General features: G+C 36.1%; 1 protein-coding gene across 1 annotated transcript in view; it reads left to right on the top strand.

Annotated features, from left to right (window-relative positions):
• LOC128880803 (uncharacterized) overlaps positions 1-6,227 on the top strand; it is a 154,561-nt gene that overhangs the window by 87,887 nt on the left and 60,447 nt on the right. The window lies entirely within an intron of this gene.

Genomic DNA, 6,227 nt, shown 5'->3' with positions numbered 1-6,227 from the left:
CAGAAAGAAACTAATGCTAAGAGGGAAACAGTACTTGCTTTTAAGCAGATTTGTTTCTAATGCCTTACGTTCGTTTTCGTAGTCTGGGCACTGCCATATAATATGGTTCAGGTCTTGGATTTCTGCTCCACATGGACAAGCACTGTTAGTTATAATGTTAACCCTTGCCAATGAGCCATTTAAATTATAGTGGTTGGCTCGACATCTATTAACGAAAACTAAAAAATCTCTGGAAAGACCAAGTCCAGTGTACCATGGATTGCCGTTGTCTTTATGGTAAAATCTGACGTAGTTGGCACCTTTAACTAGGCCTTGCTCTTTGATTAGGGTATTAATGGACAATCTTGCTTGAATTTTTAGTTGCCTGGTTAGATCAGTAATCGAAGCCTTGATATTTGCGGAAGGACTTACTTTAGTTGCTTCTTTCGCAAGTGAGTCTACTTTCTCATTACCGGTAATTCCTGCATGTGCTGGTATCCAGATAAACTTAATAAAATTCTGGTTTTCGCTATTTGACATAAAAGTTGAATATTTTGTTTTAATTTCAATGATTTGGTTATTGACACTATGTTTGAAAGTTGGTTTCTGTAATGATTTGATTGCACTTTGAGAGTCTGTGAAGATGAGAAAGTTTGTGGAACTGTGTAAATTGGTAATATTCAATGCTCGGTTAATAGCGTAGCACTCTGCTGTGAAGATTGATGCATTTATGTCCAAGCTAAATTTTTAGAAGATATTTAGATGTGGACTATATATTGCAGCACCTACTGATTCAGAGTTTTCTGCAACACTGCCATCGGTGTATATTGTAACCGTATTCTGAGGGTTAGATTCAATAAAATCTCGCAGCAGAACATTAGGATCCGAAGAGTCTTGTAATAATAGACTCAAATGAACATCAGTAGGTGGAATATTAAATAGTATGTTGTAGTTCATGGTAAAAATAGGATGTTTATCAGCAATCGCTAGGTTAGGTCGTGATTCCAGCAAACTAAAAAGATTTTCGACTAGCAAGCGGTGCTTTATTCGTCGGTTGGAAAAAGGAGCGTTTAGGTCTGTATTGTTCTTAAATAGTATTTTGTTTGGAGTTGAGGAAGTATAAGAGTAACATTTGAATAAGTATTTTTTAGCTAGAAAATTGGCTCTATCTCGAAAGGAAATGACTTTAGCTTCGCTTAACAAAACATTTGTGGGAGTGCTTATTCTGTACCCCAGTCCCAGTCGAATTGCAGCAAACTGGATTCGATCTAGTTTAAGCATTAGGCTTTTGTTTTTCGGATAGTATATGAAGCAGTTATATTCCATAATTGGTCTTACGATACTACTGTATATTAACATCAAGGTCTCGGGTGAAGCACCCCATGAAACCCCAGAAAGAAATTTCATGATATTTAAGAGCCTAAAATATTTTTTCCTTATATTATTTATGTGGACTTTAAAGTTCATGTCGAAGTCAAAATTGATTCCTAGGAATTTGACTGTTTCGCTTGACTTGATAACACAGCTTTCTATTATAATTTCGGTTTTACCAGGTAGAATGCGTCTGTTATTGAAGTGAATAAACGCTGTTTTTCGAGGTGATAGGTCGAGACCAACAGTTTTAAGATTGGTATGAATAGTATTAATCGATTGTTCGAGTAATTTTTTGCTATCGCTAACGGTAGGAGAGCTGCAATAGACAGCAATGTCATCTGCGAATTGCGATATTTGAACATTGTTTGGAATATTCTTAGCAACTTCAGCTACATAAAAGTTATATAAGAGCGGACTTAAGACTACTCCCTGTTGCAAACCCTTCCAAGTTGTTCTTGTGACATTTCTTGTGGTTCCATCTATAGCTGTAATTTTCCTACCAAACGTTATGTGCTTGATGAAATGTATGACATTGTGAGAACAACCTACCTTAATTAATTTTTGGATAAGGAAACCACAGTTTACATTGTCAAAGGCGGCTAGAACATCTAGAAAGGCTCCTAGGGTGTCTTTGCCTTGGTTTATCGCAGTGTTGATGCTGGTTAGTAAAGCAGCTAAATTATCTGAGCATGATATGGCCTTGCGAAATCCAGATTGAGATATGGGTAGGATATTTTGATTTTCGAACCACCATTCTATTCTGTTCTTAATCATGGTTTCAAAAACTTTACATAGGCATGAAGATAAAGAAATAGGTCTGACGTCTGATTTATTGGGTTTATCAATGAAAAACATTTGAACTGATTGCCAGTCTTGAGGATACCGTTTTTCAATGTACATTTCATTGAATATATCTAGTAGAACCAATTTAATATTGTAGGGTAGAATTTTTAGCGAGTGGTAATCTATTCCATCTTTTCCGGGTGCAGATTTGTCATTTTTAAAGTCCAATGCGTAGTTAAATTCAGTGAAGTCGAACGGTTTGTCAAAGAACTGATTGTGAGTCTCCTGTGAGAAATCATCCGGGTTGCAGGCAGCCCAAGGGGGAGCGATTCTATCTAAGCCATTGCGTATTTTTTCTAGCCGTAGTTCAGAGAGCATTGATCTGCTCCCGATATATGTCCATTTGTTTTTAAGTTTTTTGCAGGTATTCCAGAAGTATTTGCTGCCTCTTTTAGTGTCAAACTCTAAAATAAAATTCCGAAAATATTCTTTTTTTTTTTTAATTTAAAAGTTCTCTTTGCAGATGCAACACATTTTTTATAGTTAATAAGATCAGACATTTCATAAGTATGCTGCCATTTTTTGTAGGCCGCTTTCCTCAACCTCTGAATTCGACTACAGTTTTTATCCCACCACGGTACTGGGTTTCGATGAATATTGTCATTGACCGTTACCCTCGAGGGTGTGTCCTTTACGATAGTTTCTCTAACGTGATTAGTAAAGAAATCGTATTTTTCCTCGCAGTTTAGTATATTGAATTCGCGAGATAAAAATAGTTGGAAACTTTGTGTCATGAATTCTTGATAACTGTGCCAATCCGTATTTATTGAAGACAATCTATTGGTGACTTTTCTGTAGATATGTTTGGTTTTCTCAATGCTAATTTCTATATCGATGGGAAAATGATCAGATCCATGAGTATCCTCCGAAATGTTAATCAGAGATTTATCAGCTAAGTCTGGAGTCGAAAAAATTAAATCGATGTTAGATTTGCTATTGTTGCTTAAATCGACATGTGTGAAGGTATCTGGGTTATGCAAAAAGATATTCTTACTTATTAAACTATTAAATAATCTGTCACCGTTACAGTCGTTATTTGAACAATTCCATATTGTGTTGTGAGCATTGAAATCGCCTACGAGAAGACAGGGTTGCAAATCTGAGACTACCTGCATGATCCAGTCCATTTGTTTTGGCTTAAAGAAGGTCCCTGTGGTCTGTAGAGTGCTACTATGTTAATAGATGGGACAGTGTTTATTAACTTAACGCTACATGTTTCTATGAAGTTATTAAAAGATCTAATCTTTGGTAATACACGATAATGGATGGATCTTTTGATAAAAAAAACGATACCTCCCCCTCTTCTGTCAAGTCTGTCTTTCCGGACCGTGTTAAATCCTCTGAAAGCTATTTTCAGCTCCGGCTTAAGCCACGTTTCAATACAAATAAAGATGTCAATTTCCCGGAGCAGTTGTTCCAGTTCTTCTTTTCGTTGTGTGATGCTCCTAGCGTTCCAATACAGAATGCGCAACGTTGAAAGATTGTTATTCCCAGAGATATGTTGTGCCATAGTAGAGAATATTGTTAAATTGAACTCAGGGCGATAGCCTGAGATGGGATACCTTCTCTTAGTTTCTTGATGATTCTGGACAGCCGGTTTTTGACGCTTCGGTGTGTTAAACTTGGGTAAATGTCGTGCAGCATATTGCTTAAACCTTTGATGTCGTCTGTGTACTTTTTGGCAATTTCAAGATGGTTGGGGTTGCCGATAGTTTCTCGTAGAAAACTGTTTAAATTAATATAATCTAGGACATACGTAATTGGGCGTTGGGTGAGAATTGCTTTGATTGGTAAAGTCATTGTCTCAATATCGGTTTCATGTTCGCTGCTACACGATTCTGTTCGTCTTTTCTTTATTGTCTTCTTTCCTTTTGTCCGTTTACTTTTAAGAATTTGTTCCTGGTTGATCTTGTTGTCGGTGTCATCTGAAGAAGAATTATCGTTGATTACGATTTCCCTAACGATAGAGCTTGATTCGGTAGTGGATAACGGTCTTTTGTCATTTCTCTCATAGTTATTAGTCTCAGGTTCAAAGACTTTAGAGTTGTCTTCTGCAGCTATAACTTCTTCAAGAGTATTACCTTTCTCCTTGTTGATCGATGGTTTTTCGGACAGTGACATGTGCACGGTATTGTTATCAATTGGGCATTGTTTGGCCAAGTGGCCATCTTTTTTGCAAATAAAACATCTTGGGCTGTCCGATGAAATATAAATCCAGTAGTCAACGTTCTCGTACTCAATCTGAATGCTGTCGGGAAGTTTGTTTGCATCACTGGATTCAATATATATTTGTCGCCGAAAGCTTAAGATGTGAGAGAACCCTGGTTCGTTCATACCAGCCCGTATGAATGTAAGGTGAGACGCGCACCTGATTCCCATAGTTAATAGTTTTGACTCAATTGCTTCGTGCGGAATTATTGGACATACGTTAGAGAGTATTATTCTCTTAGCTCTGGATACAAGGGGACGAATACGCAGCGTGTGATTGGCAACTTTTATGTTTACGTCGGTGTCGGTTAGTTTTTCTACAAGGTGTTGGTTGACGAGGTACATACATATCCTACCGTTCGAAATTCTAGAAACGAATCTGATATTACCCGGTGAAATAACTTTAGCTATTGCCAATGTGAATTCCTTGATGGCCACACCATCAATTGCGTCCATGATGACCGCTTGCTCTTTGGTCGGGAATGTGATGCTTTGTGTTGCGGCTGCATACGTCAAGGGAACACTTTCGGATGGTACTTTTGTTGAACACGTTGATTTGTTTAGTTGAACATTTCTGTACTCAGAAACGTTCATATTTTTTAAGTTGTTCTCGGATGAGGCCCCCTGGTTGCCAGGGGGCATCATCACTGCACTTGGCGAGGACAATTCGATTGTAATTAACTAAATATTTCGTAAGCACTCGCGGTACTGGATTTCACACTTAGCACTCAGAGACACTGTAGCTCTCGGTTTGTAAACACGTCCGACTCGTACGATGGTTCGAGCCGAACTCCCCTTCAAATCAATGTTTAATTTGATTCTATATATTATTAACATACATCAATTGATACAATACAAGTGGAATTTGATTTACCTTTCAATCTATAATCCATATTTAGTGTTCATCAGTGGTCCTATAGTACAATTAATTTTCTAAAACGAAATATAATTTGAGAAGGATTAAACGTACTTAATAATATCTGAGATGAAGCTTTATCGATAAATATAGCTAGCACATTCGGGATAAAACTCTTTCTACCAAAAATATTATTTATTATTATTAAACCTTGAACTCGCTAAAGAAACATGAAAATTTCTTAATTATTGTTTTATATGTACACTTTTATATTAATAATTGTGTATGCTCCAGTAGTTATGTAGGCCTCGCCCCCTATTATAAGACTTCATCGTACCTAAATTATGTATCGTAAAGGTTAAATAATTTTTTTAATTATACAAGTAGGAAAATGTATCATATTTGCAGTTAGATTCTTAAACAGTACAGTACTGTTATCTGTTTTTATTTTATTTCTTTTTATTAACAGCAACAAAAAATGCATGGAATATAGTCTTAAAAAATTAGAATCACTTTTTCAAAGATAAGAGCAGTAGTGTTCTGAATTGTAACAACATTAGTATTGTGGCGTTTCAGCCGAGCACCGCTAAAGTACTTTGTATTATTTTTTCTGCAGATTTCCTGCTTTTTGGCAAACCTGAACACATTTGAAGTAGTGTGTCAAATAACAGGTTATCACTTTTTACAATTATCTGATTTGTAACATATTATATTGACGTTATATTATTTCGCGAAATGCTTTGGAAATAATCATGGTACATTTAAAATAATGATTTCATAACATTATTTGGCAATACCTACCTGCAACTAATTCACGTGACGTGTATTAGTAAATGATAACGTAGGCTGATTTTGTTCAAGTAATATAAATAATACACTTAATTTTTTAATATTTTTATATTTTCATTTCTACGGTTTGCAACAAAGAAAAATGCTCAGCGTTTAATTTGCGTAACACTTGGAAGAG

This window comes from Hylaeus volcanicus, chromosome 1 (assembly GCF_026283585.1).
Source record: "Hylaeus volcanicus isolate JK05 chromosome 1, UHH_iyHylVolc1.0_haploid, whole genome shotgun sequence".
In the NCBI taxonomy this organism is placed as follows: Eukaryota; Metazoa; Arthropoda; class Insecta; order Hymenoptera; family Colletidae; genus Hylaeus; species Hylaeus volcanicus.
Note: the sequence above shows the minus strand (reverse complement) of the source record. Positions and strands in the feature narration are given on the sequence as shown.